At 42.4% G+C, this 24,497-nt stretch overlaps 1 long non-coding RNA gene across 1 annotated transcript in view; it reads right to left on the bottom strand.

The window, feature by feature from the left end:
* Positions 1-8,332: 8,332 nt before the first annotated feature.
* Positions 8,333-24,497, bottom strand: part of LOC114693459 — a 45,476-nt gene continuing 29,311 nt past the window's right edge. Inside the window, exons 2-3 of the long non-coding RNA XR_003734555.2 lie at positions 16,949-17,085; positions 8,333-9,875 (exon numbers count right to left, since the gene is read on the bottom strand). This is a non-coding gene — a long non-coding RNA (uncharacterized LOC114693459). The remainder of the gene's footprint in view (positions 9,876-16,948; positions 17,086-24,497) is intronic.

Here is a 24,497-nt window from a genome sequence, read left to right as displayed (position 1 = left end):
TTTTTTTTTTTTGGAAATTGTTTTTTTCCTCAGATAATATATCGTGATTACAGTTTCCCCTCCCCCTGCTCCTCCCATTTCCTCCCCACCTCTTTTCGTATCTAGATCCACCCCCTTTCTGTCTTTCATCAGAAAACAGGCTTCTAAGAGATAATAATAAATTATAATGTAGTAAGATAAAACAAAAACTAACAAATTGGAATTGGACAAAATAAACAGAAGGAAAAGAGCCCCCAAAAGCATAAGAATCAGAGACCCACTCAGGAACCCCAAAAACATAAAAACACTAAATTGGAAGCCATAATATCTATGCAGAGGACCTAGTGCAGAGCTGTCCAGGTCCTGGGCTGCTGCTGCAGTTTTTGTGAGTTCATATGAGCTTTGCTCATGTTGATTTAGAGGGCCTTGTTTTCTTGGTGTCCTCCATCCCTCTATCTCTTATATTCCCTCTACCTCCTCTTCTGTGGTGTTCCTTGAGCCCTGAGGGAAGGGATTTGATGGAGACGTCCCATTTAAAGCTATTTCAATGTCTCTCACTCTCTACATAACATCTGGCTATAGGTCTTTATATTCCCCTCTGCTGCAGAAAGAAGGTTCTCTGATGATGGCCCAGCAAGAGACCAATCTATGAGTATAGCAGAATGTCATTAGGAGTCATTTTACTGCTTTTTTTTTTTTTTTTTTTTTTTTTTTAGAGCAGTAGTACTTGGTTATATCCTAGGTCCCTGAGCTATTGGTCTCAGGTTTTTGGTCACCCAAGAAGTGTTGGGTCTGGACATTTCATGGAGTTGTCCTTAAATCAAATCATATATTGATTGGTTACTCCAACAGGCTTTGTGCCACCATTGTCCCAGCATATCTTGCAGACATAACAGCATCGTAGATCAAAGGGTTTGTGGCCGGGTTGGTGTTTACATTTCTCTTTGGTACCATGTAGAGTACCTTCCTGTACCAAAGGCAGAAGCACATAGGGATAAAGGCTTTATTTAGACACCAGCTCAATTTCTCATGCTTCAATGATTGAAGCATGTGTTTTAAACTATGAGAGGTAAACATGGCTTTCATATCAGGGAGACCTGGGGTTAAATATTGGCTATATTTCTTATTGACTATATAATATCAAAGGACTTGTTTCATCTTTACATGGACTTCATCACCTGAGAAGCACTTAAGTTAAGGTTGGCATGGGGCTCCACATAGCTGCTTCTTACTAAGAAGTTCTGCCTTTGATCAATTAGTGAGCGGAACTTAAGCTTCTACTCTGAACCACAAACTTAAGGCAATAGAGATGGTCAATTGCTTCTCTCATAAAGGGTCTCATGGGATTGCAAATATAACGTATATAAAAATAGAATTACAAAGCTGAATATAGCTTTATAACTATTAAGATCCTCCTCAATAGCCCTTCCTTTTGTAATGAGGGAAGCAAGGTTCAGAGGATCAAGGGACTTGCTCCAGGTCCCAGAACTGGTAGGAAGGTCAGAATTAGAGATGTTTTCCAGCCCCACTGTTTTTCACCTCTTGCCACTTTCAAGCCGCATGTTCAATAAAAAATGAAATTGATGTCCCTTAAGCTGGTGGTGAGAATACCATTCTCTACTACTACAAGATATACTATACTCAATGAGCATTATCACATAGCCTAAGTCAAATCCTGTGACATGGCCCTCATTTCACCAATGACAGCACCAGAAAGCATGGAAAATCACCTTTGTTGCTGCAGAGGCGGATCAAAAGACCCAGGATAAAGTTGGCAATAGCTGAGGCTTCAGGACCCATCCAGAGTTGTTGGGGTAGACTGGGGATAAGGAGATGAGTTTCATATACCCTACCAGGGCCCCCAATCAACTTTTCCAAGCTGGACCTGTGTCTCCTGATCCTAGGCCTCCCTGGAGGAGTCCTAAAATTCCCAAAAGCCTGATGCATTTCCCCATAACAGTTTATCCTCCACTCCCACAACCTGCCTTCTCTACTCCTACCCTCTACAGATGAGTACATCTCCACGGTGTTGATGCTACAGTTTCCGCAGCCTGGGCATATAGGAAACAGAGTCAGGTGAATTCCTAACACCCCAAACCTCTAAAACCAAGTCAGCAGACAATGTACCTTGGGGGTGCAGGGGAAGAAAAACAGAAAGAAAGAAAGAAAGAAAGAGAGAGAGAGAGAGAGAGAGAGAGAGAGAGAGAGAGAAAGAAAGAAAGAAAGAAAGAAAGAAAGAAAGAAAGAAAGAAAGGAAGGAAGGAAGGAAGAAAGAGGGAGTGAGGGAGGGAGGAAGGAAGGGAGAGAGAGAGAAAGAGAGAGAGAGAGAGAGAAAGAAAGAAAGAAAGAGGGAGGGAGGGAGGGAGGGAGGGAGGAAGGAAGGGAGAGAGAGAGAGAGAGAGAGAGAGAGAAAAGAAAAGAAAGAAAAAAGAAAGAAAGAAAGAAAGAAAGAAAGAAAGAAAGAAAGAAAGAAAGAAAGAAAGAAAGAAAGAAAAATCTTCTGGGCTCCTTCTCTAAAGCAAGCTAAAAAACAAACAAATGAACGAACAAGCAAACAAACAAACAAAAAAAAAAACAGCTGGGTGGTGGTGGTCTATGCCTTTACTCCCAGCACTCTGGAGGAAGGGGCAGGCAGATCTCTGTGAGGCCAACCTGATCTACAAAGGGAGTTCCAGGACAGCCAGGACTGTTACACAGAGAAAACCTTTCTTGAAAAACAGAACAAGAACAACAACAGAAAAACCAATTGAATAGCTACACCTCATGTCTGACTCACCAGACTCATTGGTGAAGGGCAAGGTCATCCACCTGGAAGCCTACCCAGTTCATTCTGGACACCTGTCTGTCTACTCAGGAGTGACTACTGTGGGAATTATCATCAAGAAGACTTCCCCAAACCTTGACCTGGAGTCTGCCTCTGCATGTATCCTGGAAGTCACACAGGACTCTACTTCAGCTCTGCCCACCATTATTATTTTCATGGCCTCCAGCTCTGTGGTGGCCATATAAGCCAGCAGACACAAATTTTCCAACTCGGCTAAGTGTTGACCTAATTCTCAAGTCCTCTGATGGCAGCTTTGCCTCTGGGAGTCAGCCATACTCCCGAGTCCTCTCTGCTAAGTGAGGGCCACCTTGTCTCTCTCCTCCACATCATCATTATAATTAATAAGCAACAATATCATCCCTCGTGGTTAGATGCTTATTAGTTGTTAACTGGTCCTAGCATCATTATCTCATTAAGCCTTCCCAGCTAAATTACTTTATCAGCTTCCCTCCGAAGGGGGTCTGTGCTGTCTGCTTGCAAAGAATCCTAAGCACAAACAGGGGAAAGTAAAAGGAAAATCACAGGCACTTAGAGCAACTCCCAACATGAACTTTTTTTTTTTCAATTAACGTTGTGTCTACTACTTTACATTGCTATAAATCCTCTCATGTAAGTGTTTCAAATAACACCCAGAAGCTCTTTAACTTATGGCAACCATTTTTATGGAGGGCAAAATGTTGCAGAAAACATATTATAAAATATTTACAACTTAAACTTCCTCCCTCCTCACTACCTATGCTTGTATTTGGATAATTGGTCTCTAGTTCTTCTATGGGAGGTGAAATTTGGAAATCTTATATTAAGGGCTGTGAAGAGGCTTGCTCACATACTCCCCACTTCAGTTACTCTAGTCTCAATCTTTTCTTAACTTCCCGGATAATGCTTACCTTTTCTTTCCGTTAATAGCAATCATTTTATAAATCAACCTTCTACAAAGGGAGACGAAGACTATTCTCCTCATAAATGAATGGCGAACACAGACTAATGCACTCCTCTGGAGGTGCTTTCATTCCGAAAGAAGAGTGACATTTACTGCTTCTTCTATTGTCCTGACTTTATGTGTTAACCATGAACGGTGTGGGTCTTTTCCACCTCTCTCTCCAGCTTGTGCGCCTTCCCTAGAGGTCGGTGAGTCGCCATGCAGAATTGGAACTTGCCTTTTACAGCCTCTTGGTCACATTTTGTTTCCCATTCCAATTATGTCCTCCCTCCTCTGCCTTCCTTAGTCCTTAATCATCTCCACATAATTCGTCATTCACCCTCGCTTCCCCAAGTAATCTCCCCTTTCTAAATATATCTTATTATTCCAGTCTCCTTATTGCACACGTCCTTCAAACCCAATTGTTCATTTGATTTCCCACAAATTGGGCCATCGTACTGGGTGTGCAGCCTTTTCCTCTGTTCTGTTGTCTTGTTCCTCTGCCTCCATCCCTACTCACTAAATCCTTTATTTCCGTCAGAGCAGGCCAGGAGTTGACATGGTAGAGATATGTCTCTGTCTCCGTGTTTGTTTACTTGCTTGTTGAAACCCAATTATCATTATAAGGGGGGAAATTGAGATTTGTAACTGGAAAGTGCCCCCCCACCCCGGCCCAGGAGCAATCAAAGTCTAGTTTTGTTGTTGTTGTTGTTGTTTGGTTTTTGTTTTTTAAACCTCATCAGGGGCAATAAAGAAAATTCATCCTCAGATAAAATAGTATTACTCTGAGATAAATTAACCATTTTTTTTCTCCTTCAGAGATGAAGTCCAGCATGATGTCCAAAAAACACCTTCTGGGTTGAAATCAAACTTAACTCTGAATCTCTCTTTACTCTGGGCTTCTTTTCTTGTCCATTGTTTTCTTGGAACAGCATTTACCTTTCCATTTTTTTTATGTTTTATTTTATTTTAAAAACTCCACAGGCTCCAAGGGCCTTGCCCTTCCTCTTTATTTACCTTTAATTTTTAAAAACCTCAGGAAGAATTCCTTTGAAAACTGGAGACATTCATTATTTTCATTTTGATTATTTTCTCAGCCTCAGGATCCTCATTCCTCCTACTTTTTCAGCGAACGTGTCCCTTTCTCGGATTTGTGTCAGGGACAAAGGTCCATTTCCCATCTTTGCTCCTTGTCACCTCCCCCTTCTCATCACTTCTCCTTAGCTGCTTGATTTTACTCCACACACACCCTGTGTTTTATGCTGACCATGCTTTGCAGTTGGTATGGTTGCCGAATTTCCCCTGCCCTGTCTCCTGGTCAGGAGGGCAACCATATTGTTCCCACAATGCCCCTGGATGCTAGCAGAGGAAAGGCATCATGATCATGTACTTCATTAGCTGTAACACTGAGATGGTGGAATTAAACACATCAGTGTGAGGGCACACTCGTTATCTTATGCTTGTAGGAAGAATTGCAGCAATTCCCCCAATTCCATCTTTTTATTGAACTTCTCTGAAGAATAGTGCTCATTTTTCAAGGCTATCGATTTTCCCTTTCCATCACAGGTATATAAGATCCTCACACGAGAAGAAGTTTAGTGAATTGTAAGCACAGAAACCTAGCATGCATTTCCCACCTAATCTGCCCTCCTTTTACTGTAGAATGGCAATAGGTATAGACTGCTTGGGTAGAGGGAAAACCAGCATTTTTAATTAATTGACTGAATGTGTGTTTCTTTGAAAAGACCTGAGCTTCCCTAAGTTCATCCTTTTTTAAAATAATCTAAATTATCTAGTGTTTTTTTCTAAAATATGACCCTTTTCTCCCTCAGTTTTCTATTACAATTCACACACGATTTCTCTTGAGGTTCACTGGAGTCTAATTTTCTTCATTATTCAATTTGGTTCCTGTTAAGTGAGACAGACATTCACTAGCGAGAAGAACATTTAAATTTTGGCAAATAAGTTCATTAGTATTCAGAAAGCTTTGCCACCCTCGTATTTAATAAACCTTTCCATTACAGAGTAAGAAATCGTACAAAATAGTCAAACAAATTAGCAATGGGACCACCAAGAGAGTACATTCACCCTTAACAAGGAAATGTCTCAGTTTATCAGTTTTCTGTCAATCATTAAAACAAGAAAGATGAACCTTGCAATTATATACAGGGAGACATAGCTCCTCATTCTTTCCACCCTACCTGAAGCAGAAGAGTTTTAATTGCTTGGAAAAAATCAGATTTTTCCTTTCTCTTTAGGGATAAAGAAAACATATATAAGTTGCTTTAAGGTCAATGGCTGGAACTACAACACACCAGACCATTCAAATGAGAAGCAGGAAGAGCAGTCTATCATCTCTAGATTTTGTCTTCACAGAGCTAATATTCAGATTCTTGGGAGTGTGAAAATGCTCAACAGACTGTTCTCCTCGTTAGGATGTTTAGAATTATACGGATTTACTGATTCCACTTCCGCAGAAATGGAGGAATGTTGCACTAAACATTTGAAAACGAACTGGGCATGGTTACATGACTGTGATCCCAGTGGTCTACCCATATGGAGGCAGAAGAATCAGAAATTCGAAGCCAGCCTCAGCCACAAGGTCCATTTGGGTTACCTGTGACTCTATCTTAAAGCACAAAACTTAAAGTTCTTTTTCAGACAATATATTTTTATCATGTACTTTCTAACTCCACACAGATCCTCCCTACCTCCCTACCCAACCAACTTCCTGCTATCTCTCTTTCAAAAGAAGTGAAAAGCGACAACAAAAACAACAAAAATCAAAACATACAAATAAACTAAAAAAGAAAGAAAATCAATAAGACAAAAAAAAAAAAAAAAAACAGAAAAGATACACTAGATATGGATTCCAAAAAATTATAGTTGAATGTTTGCTAATCGTTTAAGTTGGTTTTTTTTTTTTTCATTTATTTTGTTTATCTTTGTTAGCATTCAGGCATCTGTACTGGCCTGCCCTTAGGGTCCTGACAGGGTATACCTCAGCTGCAGCCACTAAGAGCACCCCTGTGCACGTCCGCTATGTTTCCATATAAAAGGCGGGCCTTGTACACCTCCCATCTCTCTCTCTTTCTCTTCCTTCACTCTCAGCCCCAGGGACCGATCTCTGCCCCTTTTTCTGCCGCTTCTCTCCCCTTCCCTCAATAAACTTCCTACATGGGCCCTGTTGTATGGAGTAACTCCTTTCCACTGTTTTTAAAATAGAACAATCTTGGCCCTTTGTTTCTCAAACCTCTTATCAGAAAAGCTTATCTCATGAACTTTATACTGTCTTTAATATATTTGCCAGGTAGGAAATAAAGACAAGAAGAGGAGATGAATATTATCCTTGGTAGTGATATAAACCTAATAAAGAAAGGCAATAGAGACAGTAAGAGCCCTTGGTCATAGAGAAGTGTAGACATTATCTGGAGGTACCTATTCCTTGACCTGAACTGAAAAAGGAAGTGAAAGTCAAGAGTCATTCATTTCCCCACTTATGTCATTAAACTGAAATGTCTGAAGTCATTCCCTGTGACAAAAAGACTCAAAACAAATAGTATATGTCAACAGCTCTGAGCCTGAAATTCCATTGTTTTGTGTATCCTGGACTTAAAGATAAGTATTCAGTGGATTTGTTGATAATAAAATAGAAATGAGAAATTGCTAAAAGGATTCCCAATGAGGTCAGAGCTCACAGCAACGTTTTTGTCTGATTAGTGTTTTTCCATTCCTTTTTTAAGAAGTGGCAAGCCATGAGGGTGGTATAGAGAAAAACAGTGCATAGAAAGTATGTCTATTTACTGGGAAGTATTTTGGGTTTTAGATTATTTCTACTTGGGCAAGGACAGGTTGTAGGGAGTAGAGTATTTGGTGTTCTCCACAAGCTGGAGGGTGTTCCTTCTGCACACATCCTGGAAGGAAAATGTCCTCTTCCTTATACCTGGAGAACGTTCTTCTTGTGGTAACCCTGGGTCTGAATGGTTACTTAAATGTCTATCTTAGTGTTTGATAAAATTGCTTAGGGATTATGTGGTCCCTATTTGCATGTGGTTACGTCAAGGGTGCTACAGCACACTGCCTAGATACAATTGGTTCCTGCCAAAGAAAGTGCCAGAAGGTAGAAGGAAAGGGGAGGCTCTCTGGAAACAGGAAGGGAGTCTGGGAAGTGTCGGGTTCAGCATGTATCTCCAAACCCAACTCGTATCTGATGCACAGCACGTAGCATAAGCTCAGTAGAGATGTGAACAAGCAAAGGCCATGAGGAAAGGCAGCAAGCCACAGTGAAGGAGGACTTAGAGTTAGGGTCTTCTTAACTCCACAGGAGAACTCAATGTGCCCTTAAAAAGTTAATAAAACAGACATTCCCTCAAAAAATCTAAAAAAAAAAAAAAGTTTATGGAGACACTGAATATATATGATCTAGCAACTGAAGGCAGGGTATTTTGAAACTGACCCCTGTAGCCCAGGGCCTGATGTTAAGACTTTCAGAGTGCCAGGTGGTGATGGTGCACACCTTTAATCCCAGCACTCACTCAGGGGCCAAAGGAAAGTGGAGCTCTGTGAGTTCAAGGCTAGCCTGATCTACAGAGAAACTTTCAGGACAGGCTCCAAAGCTACACAGAGAAACATTGTCTTGAAAAAACAAACAAATCAACAACAACAACAACAAAAAGACTTTCAGAACTAGAAGGGCTTTTAAAGTCACTCAAGAGACATCCACAGGGAATGGGAAATGGCTTGCCTACAATCACATAGCTTTTTAGTATTATAAAAAAAAAAGGAGGAGGAGGAGAAGGAAAGTAAGGAGAGGAAGGAAGGAAGGAAGGAAGGAAGGAAGGAAGGAAGGAAGGAAGGAAGGAAGGAAGGAAGGAAGGAAGGAAGGAATAATACCAAGGTGTCAAAGTTTCCCAGCCCAGCATATTTCATACTGTAATTTCTACACAGAATAAAAGCAATAGTTGGTTGTGAATCCCATCCCTTTTTGTTCCCTGGTCTAAATCATTTCATATTTCCCTCCCCAGAAGCTGCAAACCTCAAGCACTTCCCCTGATATCCCAGGACTTTGGCTAGGGAAAAGCAGTCCATGTCCATAGATTGCTTATAAAAGGTAGGCTTAGAGATACTTGGTCACTGGCTATGACTACAGCATTAGGAACTCCTCCCCAACTAGTGGCCATGCATATGCTATAGCCACTGTTTTTCACACCTACAGGGACACTGGAGTGTAAGCTCCATGAGAAAAGAACCATGTCTACCTGCTCCCAGTTTCTGTAGAGTCTACACTGTCCTTAGCGAGTTGCTGGATTGCAAAATATAACCAGTAGTAACTTGTTTCATGATTCCAATCATGTTCCATAATGCTGTCTTCTACATAACTAGCAATATCATGTTTCAGCCAAATATTTTAAGAGTTCAGTTAGCCAAATATTTTAAGAGTTCAGTTCCACCCTGTGACTCCATTGCTCTAACAAACTCAGTACAGGATGTCACCACCTGATCTATAAACACAAAGTTGGGGAAGGTTTGAACTACTGTTATCATTGACCTTGATCCTACAAGAGTCAAGGCCAACATCTTCCAGGTCAAAAGTGCAGATCTACAGTGCAGAGAAGCAATACAGAGACCAATGGGTTGGTGTTTCTTACTAGCAGGAGGACCACTAGAAGACTTAGTCTCCTGAATCACAGTCCAGCAGAAACACCCAGATTATATATCTCAGTAGGGACAAAAGAGAAGCCCTGCAGGAAAATGTCACATTCCTCTAAATTTGGTTGTTCCTCACTTTCAGCCTCTAAGGAATTATCAGACCATTCCTCTCCCTTCCACATAGCATATTTTCTTCTTCTTCTTATCTTTCTATGGGTCGGACAGCACACTGTTGACTGTTGGCACTCTAAGAGGTCAGTCCTCCAATCTGTGGTCCAGCTGGTCCATCTCTGATCTGACCCTGATGAGAGCCTCGCTGAAGCGAAGGAATTAAAGAAGGAAGTGCAGAGGGAAAACTGCAGTGGATAAGACTGGATGGCCATCCATGGAATCTTCTGGAAGCTGGCGTTCAGGGACCAGTGTTCAAGGGGATCCCCAGCAGTGGTGAAGTAATCTAGGGAAATGCTCTTCCAAAGGAGTAGGCTTCCCTCTGGTTCTCAGCAGCTGTAAATTATAAATCAAAGATTATAAAGTTAAGCCACAGCACAAGTGGGGATCCTGATAAATACATGGCTTAAAGAAAACCTGATGGAGGATTCATTGCCTTTTAAGTGAAGTCTGTGGTTTTTCAGACTATGAAGGAGACTATAGGAATACAGAGAATATGTCTAAATATCCTTGGTTCCTTCATCAATTTTTTAGTACCAGGAAAAAATAAAAAATAATAATTGCAATTAAATCCAAGTGAATCTGTGTGCATAATGTTTGTAATATAAGTGAGCTAAGGTGGGATGTATGAGAATGAGGAAAGAGTCCAGGAATGCAAAATGTTGTTCAATGTTACATGGAGTTGACCCAAACAGAGTACTGATTGGACAAGCTAAGAACCAAGTACATAACAATATTTAGGGATGAACTTGAACCCATGTTTTGTCCCATGAAAGTCAGAAGCACAGCAACCCAAGCCATGTTCAGTTCCTGGACAATTGGTGATTGGTTCCCAGAGTCATTAACAAAATAGAACAGAACGACCCTCTCCAAAAGGTAGTCTAGATGAAGGATTTCTAGTTCAGAGCCTATCTAACAAAATCATCACAGGCATTATATTATAGTGCCACCACTTTCCGTAATGAGGAAAATGACCAAATACTTGCTATGCCCACCTGTCCCTGTTCTCACGTTGAGGAACCCAGCACCTATATAACATTTGATCATTCACATTCACTCTAGTTTCTCTAACATGACAGATAGCAGTTAAATGGAAAGTCTTCCAATCACAAGATCTGTATTTTTCATATTGGAGTATTATTAACAATTGGTTGCAGGGCATGGCAGCACACACCTTTAATCTCAGCAATTGGGAGACAGAGACCAGTAGATCTCTGTGAGTTCAAGGCCAGCCTGGTCTACTCAGCAAGTTCCAGGACAGCCAAGGCCACATAGAGAGATTCTGTCTCAAAAAAAAAAATAATAATAATAAATAAATAAATAAAAAATAAAGCCAGAAGGCGGTGGCACACATCTTTGATTCCAGGACTCAGTAGGCAGAAGTAGGAAGATCTCTGTGAGTTCAAGGCCAGCCTGGTCTATAGAGAGAGTTCCAAGATAGCCAGGGCTACATAGAGAAACTCTGTATCGAAACCTGTTATGGAATATTGTTTTAAAGTGTGTTGCATTTTTTCCCTACTGCTTTTTGTTAACAATGCAAGGATGTGTTGCATTTGTTTGATTAAATAAATTTAACCTGTGAGCAGGAGACTGAGTCAGCAAGCAGCTGACAGGAAGTGGTAGGGAGGAACCACGGATAGTGGGGGCTGAGCAGAAGGATGGCTGGGTTTTTGGAAGACGCCAGCAAAGGGAGATGGTGAGCTACTTGCTTTTCAGTCTCTCTGAGTGAGCAGAATTCCACCTCAACCTTTGAATTATGAGTTATTTAGAGAGAGAGAGATCTAGATAAAGTTTCCCTTAGTGGCTTTGAAGGAGTCGGTGCCTGAGGGAACAGAACCCCTCAGGCTGCAACCCCTTCAATGGGGCCACTGCTGGGAGCAGTAGAGCTGCAATCTCTGATTAGGACAGTGGTTACTTAACCGGCAGCCACTATAAAACCAAAAAGTAACTAATATACTTAGCAATTTGTAGAATACATTTATTATGTCATAGATGAAAAAGGAAAATGCTACTCATCTCTTAGTTCTAGGTGAAATAAGGGGGCAGGGAAGGCAATCAGTTTTTCATCTCTAGGAGTTTCTCGGAAAGCCTCACCCAAGGGACTGACTTTGATCTCATTTACCCAGAGACATCAGATGTTCAGTTCTCTCTCTCTCTCTCTCTCTCTCTCTCTCTCTCTCTCTCTCTCTCTCTCTCTCTCTCTCTCACACACACACACACACACACACACACACACACACACGCACACAATTGGTGAATAATGTAGCAGTTTGAATGAGAATGGCTCCTCTATGTTCAAATGTGAATGCTTGGTCCCTAATTAGTGGAACTGTTTTGGAAAGAATTAGGGGGTGTGGTCTTGTTGAAGATGTGTCACTGAAGGTGGTCTTTGAAATTTCAAAAGCTCAAGCTATTCCCAGTTAGCTCGTTCTCTCTCTCTCTCTCTCTCTCTCTCTCTCTCTCTCTCTCTCTCTCTCTCTCTCCCTCCCTCTCTCTCTCTCTCTCTCTCTCTCTCTCTCTCTCTCTCTCTCTCTCTCCCTCTCTCTCTCCCTCCAACTTGTGGATAAGGTATAAGCTCTCAGCTACTGCTCCAGTACCATGTCTTCCTGCCTGCTGCCATCCTCCTCACTGTGATGATCCTGTCACAGAGGATTCACCCTCTGAAACTGTAAGCAAGTCCACAATTAAATGTTTTCTTTTATGAGTTGCCTTGGACATGGTATCTCTTCACGGCGATAGAATAGTAACCAAGAGAGTGACACTAGCATTCTCATAAGATATTGACAGTGTGTAACAGAACTTTCACACATGAAAGTCTCAATTACCAGTATCTGAGAAGAAACGAGAGGGAAGACACAAAGGAGCAAGGCAAAGTGGGTGTCTTTACACGCTTGTTTCATCTTACCAGGAGTACACATAGTCACTTCAGACACTTTCCTTCCAAGAAAACAGAACAGCTGCCAAGCCTAGCCCGAGAAAAAGTCATTCTTTTGGAGCACACAGAAGAGGTGGCTCCTTCAGAATTGATGTCTGTAGAGAAGCCTACACTCCAGTGCCTCCCCTAGGGAGATGTCTCAATTTAAAAGCAAGTGAGCTGGAGGGTAATGGCTTAAACAGTTAAGCCCAGATCTTCCAAATCCCAGCTCACAGCAAGGCCCAAGAAAACTCTCATGAGCACAACACACAGCTTTCATTGCAGACACACAGAGAGAGGGCATCTTTTTCAAAGTCCAGAGCAGCTGATTGGTGTCATCTGGCTATTAATTTTTCTTTCCTGGACAACAGTCTGGCTTTGTGTATCTGTGGCCTGGCATGAGAATCTGCATGCTAATAAGTTCCTGGGAGACTCTGGCATCCTGTGTGAAGGGACCATCCCATAGTGAGGGACAGAAGGTCTCTGGAAGAGCATGTTTTTAGGGGCATCATCTGAGCCCAAATATCCCAAGAATGTATAAACTATTCTTCCATCATGTGGTAAGTCTCTATATGTATGATCATGTGCAGGGTTGAACACCAAGATGGACAAAGAAAATGCCCTCTGTTGTAAAATCTATTAAGACTGTGGCTATGCAGCTCAGTGGCCCCTAGTCCAAGGCCCTGGGCTCTATCCTCTACAATGCAAAGAGAAGGAAGAGAAGGATGAAGATGAGGAAGAGAATGTCAGAGGCCAGCCTGGTCTACAGAGCTAGTTCTAGCACAGCCAGGGCTACACGGAGACACCCTGTCTCAAAAAACCAAATGAAGAAGAAGAAGAGGAGGAGGAGGAGGAGGAGGAGGAGGAGGAGGAGGAGGAAGAAGAAGAAGAAGAAGAAGAAGAAGAAGAAGAAGAAGAAGAAGAAGAAGAAGAAGAAGAAGAAGAAGAAGAAGGGAGGAGGAGGAAGAGGAGGACAAAGAAGCGAAGAGGAGAGAAAGAAGACCTTACTTAGACACTTGAAAAGGGATACTCGGGAGCTGAGGAGATGACAGAGTTGGTAAAGGGAGGACCTGAGTTCAGACCCCTAGCATTCATGTCACAGCCAGCCAGCCAGGCACAGTGGCACACGTCTAATCCTGGTGCTGCAGGGGCAAAGACCGACTTCAGCCAGCCTTGCTGGATCTGAGATCCGGGTTCACTGAGACTCTCTCAAAAACAAGAGGAAGAGCAGTTTAAGAAAATACCCAGCATCAACTTGTCACCTCCAGACTCACCCACATCCATGTGCACATACCCACACAAACATATGCATATACCACAGAGGCGGTGGGGGTGGGGGAGATATCATTCTAGAATAATGCTGTTGAGAAGGAACACAGATTAGTGTCATATAAACATGTTCTATACAATTTCCAACTCCCTGACAGGCAAAATCACCTTTTTAAATCCTAAACCCCTATGCATGAGACTGATTCAGTGAGCCTGAGGAAAAGCCTGGAATCTATACTTTCCACTATCTCTTAGGTGAATCTTCTATAACCAGTTTACAGGTGGGCATTTGGACTGCATGCTTGAATAGGGAATTTTAAAGCTTTCTAGTTATATCTCAATTTTTAAAAAATCCATAAAGTAGTGTGGGTGATTCACATCACATGCAAGCAGGTTATCTGGCTCCCTGGGTCTTTGTGACTGTCAAGTGGCATCCTCTTGGCAAGAGACAGGAAGGCTGACTGATAATATTAAGAGCACTTATTTATCAAGTACTTAGAAAGTGGCCAGTACTCACAACACAGAGCACAAATTTGTCTCTGTGCCATGGTGTGTCAGATGATGGCTAAAGACCAAAGATGTGGCTGATATTATTGTGCTGTTGCTATTACTAAGATTTTAAACATCCTCACAACGAGAGCATAGTGAGGTTAAATTACTTGACCAGGCTCACATCTAGGAAGATGCGGATAGGAAGCAAAATGCCTTCTTCTCAAATCATATCTCTCATGGATCTGATGTTTCTACTATTAGATTTGGAAACAAAGTAATAATAGCAATAGCAATATGAGCATTTTCCATGTTTGTTCCAATCTATCTATCCAGAGATGTTAAATTCTCTGCACAGATTATCTCATATAATTCTGCTGGGTGCTCACTCTCTCCAATTTGCTCAAGTGGAAACTGAGGCAGAGGATGTTTAAGTAATTTTTCCAAAGACATACAACTAGTAATTGATGAAACCAGAATTTGAACAGAGATGCTTAGCACCAAAACACTTAGATTTCCAAACTGGAATGCCTCCAGAGACTAGGGTAATAAAGCATGAAGTCTTCTCCCCGCAAATGTTTCTTTACATATAAAATAACATCTGCCCATCTCTTATTTGTCTTACTTAGCACAGTAGTATAACCGCCCCCTCTGTTGGGGTTTGTTGATTTGTTTGTTTTATTTTTGTTATGTTTTGGGGAAGAAATCTCGCTATATAGTTCACTCTTGCCTGAACTTTCCTCGATAGTCCAGGCTGCTCCCAAATTCACAATCCTCTGGTCTCTGATTCCTGAGTACTAAGATCATAGAAGTCTGGTGCTACACCAAGTGCATAATCTCTCTTGAAACACAAAGCATAAAGTGGGGGTAAACAGAAAATGATGCTTTCTCTCAATGTTGGGGATACTAAAGGACACAGAGCTGTGGAAAGTGAAAGAGAGTCCACTCCATCAAAAGGGGTCACCACTGTTAGACTCCTGCCCTCGATTTGAAAAGCATGAGAGGCTGCGTCACTACCATATTTGCTGAGCTGAAGCCAAGAAAACAAGATTTTTACAGTCTTTTAATTTGCTTTTAAAAAGATAACAAAGAATTGTTCAAATTGAATTTGGCCTGGAGCAGTCACTCTGACCCCTTGTGCCTAGCCAGGTATAAGACCTGGAGAGAAAAATGAGCCAAGGAAGGGAGCGGGTGTGGCAGGGCTTGAGAGGTCTTTCTTCTACAAGGCAGGGAAAGCCAGCAGCCTGGTTGCTCTGGTTTGTTAAAGCAGGAAAATGGATCAGATTGGGAGACATCCCTGGCAATGCTGTGAAGGCCAAATATCAAGAAAAGATGGCTGCAGGTGTGATAAGAAGCAGGCCCCAGGCAGTTGCGGCTGGGAGCCTCGGGTCAGGACTGCGGGGATGGCCATCGCAGAATGGAATGGTCAATGAATAGCAGAGATTTTCCCAAATCAATGAAGGCGTTACCGACGAAGTCAGAGGACTCCCACATATTCTCTCTTATGTGTCTAGAATGTCACCTTACTTTAGAAAGATATACTGTTATCTTGAAGACGGGGAAATTAGCACACATGAGGAAGAAGGCTAGGAAAGGGAAAAGACTGCAGGACAAAATGTGTGTGGAGCTTGTCTTGGCATATAGAAAGGAAAGAAAATGTTCTTGGCCAGGGAGGCGACAGCTTTAAAACTGCCTAGAAAAACAAATGTGAAGGAGAGGAATTACAAGCACACATATGAGGAGGTCAGGTATTAAGAAATTAAAGAGAAATGTGGGAAGTCAGCAGGGGAAAAAATAATCAGGCAATGAACAGTAAAGTCTCCTGAAGTCAGATTCAATGCAGAGAGAAACCAGCAAAGGCATTTTTAAAACGTGTTGTCATGAGGGCTCCAAGGAGATTGCTTTAGCAGAGGCAGAACTCAAGAACACAGACCACAGTGGAGAGATTTATAGGGAGCAGAACTCAGGGAGCCAACATATAGGAAAGGATTTTGGTTACTGGAGACCAACAGGGAAAGATGAGTCTTAGAGATGTCAGAAAGGAAAATATGACAGGATTTTGGAATACCCTCAAAGTGAAAAATAAAGCTTATTCTGTAGAAAAGAAATACAAGTCCTCTCCCCACAAGCGCTTGAGGAGCTGCCCTGAGGAGAGCCAAGGATAACACCAAAACTGCATTCCAAGTGCATGAGGAAGAGGCTGCAGTTACCAGAAAGCCCCAAAGGGAAGGAAGAGAAGATTGCCGTCGTCACCAGCCTTCCTTCTCATTGGTTATAACATCACCCAAACCGGAATAAAATTTCAACAGTACCAACTTTTCCAGGGATAATCCTGCCATGGCCCACAGAATTCTGCAGGGCTGCCGCAGGCAGGAAGAGAGAAGAAAATGGGAAGGACCTTCACTATCCACATGGCCCAGAGATCAAAAGACCACCACCAAAACGTAACATATATCCTACCTAAAAGCATGAAGCTGGACATTGAAAGGGAACGAAACAGAAGAAGGCAGGAAGACGTCACAACGTTGAGTGCAGCAGTGTCTAGCACTGACCACTCAGCTCTGGGCTCCCTGGCATTTTGCCCGTGTTTCCCATGTACCTCCCACGATAAAGTCACTTCATTTTTCCAGAAACCAAAACTGCTGCGGTGCCATTGTAAAACTTACGGAAAGTGACACCGTCAGGACTTAGCTGGATTGACATACATATGTACTTTGCTTGTTTTGAGTCGTCTTACCATGTCGTCCATTTCTGAGCTCCAGTGAGTCAGGGATCCGGTGACCTCAGCCTCCGGAGTCCTGCACAGGCCAGGCCTGGCTTCAGCTTACACACTGTCCACTGAACAGACTGCTGCACTCTGGTCCTGTCTTCCACCTGGATGAGTACAGAAGGCTTGCCAACCCAGACTCTCCAATTTCCCATGAAGTATGTCATTGGAATGATCTTTCTAACATTCACATTTCATCATCATGCCGCCTTACTCAAATCCTCTCAGTAAATCCCCTTGAATCTAGGTAGACAGCACTCTGCTTAGCACACCCTTCAAAATGCTTCAGGAGCTGGCCCCGCTCACTCACCAAGCCTCATCTCAAGTTCTCCTCCTTGCAGGTGACAATTCATTGACTCCAGGTAGAGTTAAGTCCCTGGAATGTGGTCAGTGCTGGTGGCACAGGCCTTTAATCCCAGCACTTGTGGAGGGAGGCAGAGGCAAGCAAATAGGATCTCTGCGAGTTCAAGGCCAGCTTGGTCTACAGAGTGAGTTCCAGGCCAGCCAGGGCCACACAGAGAAACTCTGTGTGTGTGTGTGGTGGGGGGTGGGAGGGCACAAGGGAAGAGTCCCTGGAAGGCACCTTGTTTAGTCTCCCCTCCAGGCCTTTGCACACTTGGCCCTTGTGTGCCTTCTCCTTGACCTCTTATCTCCCTTTTCTGCAGTTTAGGCTACTGCTCTCTCCTTTCCCACAACATGACAGTCTTTGCTGCAATCCTCTCTACCTGTTCACGGTCTCCAGAGCCCTTCCTGGTTCTGCCCTGGCTATCTTTGAATCCACTGTACCCACCATGTGCCCTGACAGGCCATAGATAACTACACATTTGTTTTGAAGTGGATGAATAATTCCGATAGAGTGGCGATCTGAGCGGTTGCTCATTCAAATTCTCAGAAACCTGCCCCTAGATTTTTTAAAAACAAGGTCTTCCTATGTAATCCCATGTTGACCTTTGGTTTATGATCCTCCTGCCTCAGCCTTCCAAGTGCTGAGTGAATCTATGTTGTTTTTTTATTTATTTATTTTATTTGTGCGTTAGTGTTTTACCTTCATGTAGACTTGTGCATCCCATGAGTGCCTTGTACCCACAGAGGCCAGACAAGGATGTCAAAGCCTCTGGGAATGATTTAGAGGTAGCTGTGAGCTGCCATCTAAGTACTGGAATTGAAACCCAGGTTCTCAGGAAGACCACCTAAGGCTCTTAGCACTGAGCCACCTCTTGTGCCTCCAAAGGCCCTCCTCTTGACATCTGTAATTTACCATCCATTGCCACAGATTCTTTTCTTAGCTATTTCAGACAACCCACTAACATTTCATAGAATGTGTGCCCTGTGTGCTTCCTGTGGTCTGGGTTATGTATAATTCCAGAAGCAGATTAGTGTAGAGGAGAAATCTCAATTTTTCCACCTTGACACAATCCACCATCTCTTTATATTTTTTTTTTCAGGATGAGCTAGAGGATCCTTGACAATCTGTGAAACATTTGGAAATTATCATCTGGCCACTCAATCACTAGACCCTACAAGACCTCAAGGGTCTTAATAGTTGAGAATAAATTTTGTTTATTATCATCCCAGAGTCCAACATAAGAGCTGGCATATAAGAACAGGCTTAAGCTAAATGAATTAGTAAACAAATGAACAATCAAATCAAGCCAAGTCTTAGATTAAGCTGCAGAATCTGGCCAGGCATGATGTTGCACACCTTTGATGCCAGCATTTAGGAGGCAGAGGCAGGCAGATCTCTGTGAGTTCTAGGCCAGCCTGGTCTACAAAGCAAGTTCCAGGACAGTCAGGGCTGCTACACATGGATACCCTGTCTCAAAAAACAAAACAAAACAAACAACAACAGCAGAAAAAAAAATGCTTTAGAATCTGGGTCAGAGTCTCAGCAGGGATCTCCATCACTACACAGTGACACAGCTCCTAAGGTACCAGCCCTTTACACACACACACACACACACACACACACACACACACACACACACACACCAGATGACTAAGTCTGTAAGATACAGAGTCAGGGCAAAGAAAGACAGAACAGAATGTAGATGGGACCAGACCAGGCTTCTTCTATGTCCTAAGGTCCAGAAGGCCAATGTGGATAGGCTATGTTGCACAGAGACTGAAATGACCTCATCTGGCCCCTACAGTCCCACTGAGGCAAAGCATAGACCACATTTACCAGTAGATACATAAGTAGACAGACTGATAAAGTATCCACCACACACTTTCAGAATCTATTAAGAAAACTCTTTGGTGATACATTACTTTAGGTGTGCATCAATAGTAACTATGAATAAATGTCTAACTGAAACAAAGGTATTAGGCTAGTTCATATACCCTTCAAAATTAGAACCAAACATCAGCAGAAATATCTGAACAGCACCTTTACACACACACACACACACACACACACACACACACACACACACACACACTTTGAAATTTACCTACTGCCAACTTGTTAGTTATTTGAATAAACATTATTTCAGCCACATGCTTTAGCACCAAATAGTACCTTGCAGTCAGCTTAAAAACCTTTATCAAAGTTGGAGTACAGTATTATTTTGACACTAGACAGTCCTTTGCTTTTGTGTGGAATCACTGTGTTGCCTGAACAGCGTATGATTTCGCTTTTGTGCAGACAATCAGCAGGTCATTAGTGTACCATACAAATCGCCCTGGACTCAGGATGGAACCCTGGGGGACTGAAGCCATAATAGACTGGAGAGTAGATACAGTGTTGCTGACAGTTACCTCTGATGGCAGTTAAAAGGTATGATTGCAACCACATGACAACTTAATATAACAGATCCCTGAGCTGTTCACAAGGCAAATTCTGATTAATAGTGTCAATAATCATTGTGAATTTTTAAGTTCTGTGAAGCGGTCCATTTTAGCCTACCACTAGAGCATAAAACTGCACAGTTATTTATTAAGTAAATGTTTTATCACTCTTTTGCTCCTACAACTTGATGAACATGAGTTTACCCAGATACAGAAGGTGAAAGAGTTTTGTTGAATATTAAGAAAGTTCAGGATGAAATTCTTGAATAAGAAAATGAGTATGAGTTACACTGAAAGTCCATATATGAACTGGAATTTTCCATCTTTACATACATATGTACAAATGAGTACACACACACACACACACACACACACACACACACACACACACACGGGTCTACTTCACTCTATCCACATCTGGTAATGATGTGGGCATAATGAAAAGATTTCAGATTCCCTCCAGAAAGCCCTTAGGCTACAAGCAAAGCATCCTACATCTAATAAACCCATCTTAGCTAGATCTCCCATATGGCAAAGCCCTGTTTTGCTTTATTCCAACAAATTGGTCCATGGATTCTTCTCACAGCTGTTGCTACTATTTTTTATGATCCATTGAATCCTGGCAACACTCCAGAGACCAATGTGTAACAGATTTAGGATATCCCATCACCGAACTGTGTGCACATGAAGTGACGTCACCTGTGAGGAGGCCTGAACACCCAGGAAATGTAAGGCAGGACACAACTAAGGGAGCAAGGGCACGAAGAAATTGAATCACAATTGTCAGGACACCAAGTGTTAGGAGGAAAGCCAAAGTTGGTGTCTAAGACAGAGTACTGGCTAGGAGACAGATGCTGAGTAAGCTAGAAAACAAATAAATATTTTGTTCTGAGAATTTCCCCTCCATTATTTGCCATCTCAGCTTGGTTTGACATAAGAAACATTGGTATCCCTGTGCTGGATCTGAGTGGGGGTGTCCTCTGGCTGTGGGGGACCATCCTGCTGGGGTAGAAAGCTGGGCGACTTTCTAAAGCAGTTTTTCCCTGCTAACACAACATTTAGAAAGTTTACTATACGTGCCATATAAACACTACCAATCTGTAAAAGGAAACAGGCCTTTATTAACTATGACTCCAGTTCACTGGCTTTGTATATTCTAGAAGTTTCCTTCTTGATTTATAACTTCCATACATAACAACAGTTACTTTTTTGTTTTGCTAAGACACTCCTAGAATTAATGTATCTTGTCAATATACTAAAAAATAAGCAAGTTAAACTGAAGTAATGCTTCAAAAATAAGGCCTGTTTAATAGTAAATCTATGGATCAAATTCATATGTTTAAAACAACTTTACAGTCACCACCAAGGAATCGATCTGGAATTAAAAGTTAGCAATATTAGCAAGCTATCAGTCATTACTACTAATATGTAGAGATAATCTCAACTCTTCCGATTTGTCTACATGAGTCCCATGGACCCAGTTACATAGCACTTTGTATTAACCAACATAATCATCAGGCTTTCAGAGGTTTCCTCCCCTAGAAGTCTCCATCCTATTTCCCTTTCAATCTCAGGCAAGTACTTCATGAAATTTAGAAGAAAAGACTCTGCCTGTTCTGTATTGATTTGAGGTTCCTGTCTGTAGCTTAGGGACTAACTCCTCCTCTTTGCCCTCTTTTTCCACGGTCTTTCCTTTAGAGCTTTCCTCCTTTCTTTTCTTCTGGACTTTCCCCTTCCCCCATGCTTTGAGTATTAATTTGAAAGCTCTCTCATTCTCTATACTCTAAGGAAAAAGAGGAGGGTTTTAAAAACAGAGGACAGGCTCAGGAGAGCAAGCGACCAATGAAAAGATAAGAACTTGGAAGCTCCTTAACCTATGACCCTCAGCTTCTGTTCCTGTGAGAGCCAGAAATGGCTGCATATTATAGAAAGGCTAAAATGAAAAAGACAATGAAGGAGAGAGACTACTGGAAGGAAGATCCACTTGGACTTCTTCCCTGCCTTCCTTACAATGTATCTCCAGTAGTCCTCACTCTCCTGGAAGGGATCGAATCCGTTGAAGAGTTTTAAAGTACATAGAAGGGATAAATGATATGAAGTAAGATCCCACTTACAAAAGCAAAACCCAAACACCACCACCAGCATGCACACACCCAGACACATGCACTTCCCCAGGGCCTTTTCATTCATTGCTCAAGTGTTTTCCACTGTACCCCACCCACTCTTCCAGGCCAGCACATACCACCAGGCCCGCCTCACACCTGAACTTCTGGTTGAGCCAGAAGAGCACTGGAAGTCTGGGGGTGGAGCCAGGAACCCAGGCAGTAGGCAAGGCCACCAGCCACTGTCTGCACAGGGCTGGAAGCTCATGCTCTCTAAAACCACCCCTGGAGTTGGGTAGGAGGGGCAGCTGTTAAGGCCCAAGACAATTTGGGTGGATACCAGGAGGCTTCACCCATCTTCCACCACGTTCTAGCCCCAGCCACGTTGTTAGAAGGTGCCAGAATGTCCTAATTCCAAGTCCCAACTTCCGGTTAAACCAGAACCTGGACATTCGGAGGAGGACCCAAGAATGTGACCAGCCAGGTGTAGGGACATTGCTACCACAGTTCTCGTCACTGCTTCCATGCATGCATTCCAAGCCATTTAATAGTGTTGTTAGAGAAACACTCGGAAATTGTGCTTAAAAAGAAAATCTTCTGTTCTCGTCTTTGATATGAACAATCAATAATGACTGTCATTTGTTGAACACTTCCTACACATGGGACTACACTCTGTGTAATAGGTCACTTAATCCTAACAACCACCCTAAGCAGCAGGGACTGTAATTATCTCTTCTTTACATACTATACAACTGAAACTTGGAAGGATAAAATAACTGAATTCCGGCTACTAAAAAGACAGATGAGGAATTTTATAGCAGATAAAGCTGATGCTTCACATGTCTAGCCAAATTGTATAGAAAACCAAAATTCTATACATTTGACAACATTCTTCCTGGATAGGACTTTAAGGATCTTTGACCTCATTTGGTTAAGGAATAGAATTCAGTAGCAGGAGGCACATAGTTTACCTCTGTCTGTCAAGGTGCCTGAGGCCAGAAGTAGATTGAAGAAATCAGATAAGCAAGTGGCAGAGATAATCCACTTTCAAAACAGAATTGGAGGGGGCGGGCAAGCAAGTGTGCATTCTTGGCTCAGTCTCCCCAGAGCTGACTTTTCTCAGGTAAAAGCATTTCCCTGCTCTTTCAGGGACAACCAAAAGATGAAATGGCAGGGGTAGGTGATTCGAAATGAGCCAGCAAGAAAAGACTCTTCCTGACTAATCCTGGTGACCTGGGTTTGATCCCCAGACCTCATCTAAGGGTAGAAGGAGAGAACTGACTCCAGAAAATTATCCTTTGACCTCTGCATGCACACCATGGCACACACACTCACAACACATCATGCAAGCAAACCCAGACACTAATAAAAATGAAATAAATGATTTTTTAAGGAAGAAAGAAACTGGAAATGTATCCACCATGACTTCAGTCACAGCTCCAAATAGACAAATGCTAACACATGATGTGCTAATATCAGCCACCTACTTTTGAATTTTCCATGAATCATTTTTCTGAGAGATACGGACTTGGGCCAAGGAGAAGCCTAATAAAGTACTAGGAAAATTCTGAGATCTTTGTAAAGAAAAAAAATCAATGAAGACAGAGTCAACAGTACCTTCAAGTCAAAATGGTTCCTAGCTCTTAAAATAAGAACACTCGACAGGCAGTGGTGGCACACGCCTTTAATCCCAGCACTCGGGAGGCAGAGCCAGGTGGATCTTTGTGAGTTCGAGGCCAGCCTGGTCTACAGAGCGAGATCCAGGACAGGCACCAAAACTACACAGAGAAACACTGTCTCGAAAAACCAAAAAAAAAAGAACACTCATAATTTTATAGTAGTAGCAATTATGAATGTAGCATAATAGCTCGTGTGTGTGTGTGTGTGTGTGTGTGTGTGTGTGTGTGTGTGTGTGTGTGTGTGACAGTTTTCTCCTTCCACAGAGACCTTAAGACTTCTCATGCTGATGATTTGGGGGCATTAGGACTGAAAGATTCCAGTTGACCCAAATTGCTCTCAGCACCCAGGAGCCTCCTTCTGGCAGTTAGTTATCAAAGGAGTTCCCACTTCTGGAGAGCAATGAGTAACAACAGCAGGATCTGAGTGCTTACCCTCCCATTCCCTTAAAGCTTTCATGCAGCTGAGTTTCAGACTGTTTAAGTTCACAGCAGCATCCCTTCCTTAGCCCTATGGATACTCTGCTACCCAATAGCCTTGTGTAAAATCAGGATGAAAACTCCCAGACTATGACCGCTCCAATCTCCATCAAAAACAGCAATCACAGTCAGGTGTGGTGGCGCACGCCTTTAATCCCAGCACTCAGGAGGCAGAGGCAGGTGGATCTCTGAGGTGGAGACCAGCCTGGTCTACAGAGCAAGTTCCAGACAACCAGGGCAACACAGAGAAATCCTATCTCAAAAAACAAAACCAACCAAACCAAACCAAAAAAAAAAAAAAAAAAAAAAAAACAGCAGTCAGGGGCCTTAGACTATGTTATCTACAGAGTGGGCCAGCTCTTATGGACATCAAATGATAAAAAAAAAAAAAAAATATTTATCTAGTTGTTCTGTATACTGATTTTTAACCAATGCTTACTGAATGTCTGCTAGGTGGGAGCCACTGGGAAACGA

Source organism: Peromyscus leucopus, chromosome 3 (genome assembly GCF_004664715.2).
Source record: "Peromyscus leucopus breed LL Stock chromosome 3, UCI_PerLeu_2.1, whole genome shotgun sequence".
In the NCBI taxonomy this organism is placed as follows: domain Eukaryota; kingdom Metazoa; phylum Chordata; class Mammalia; order Rodentia; family Cricetidae; genus Peromyscus; species Peromyscus leucopus.
Note: the sequence above shows the minus strand (reverse complement) of the source record. Positions and strands in the feature narration are given on the sequence as shown.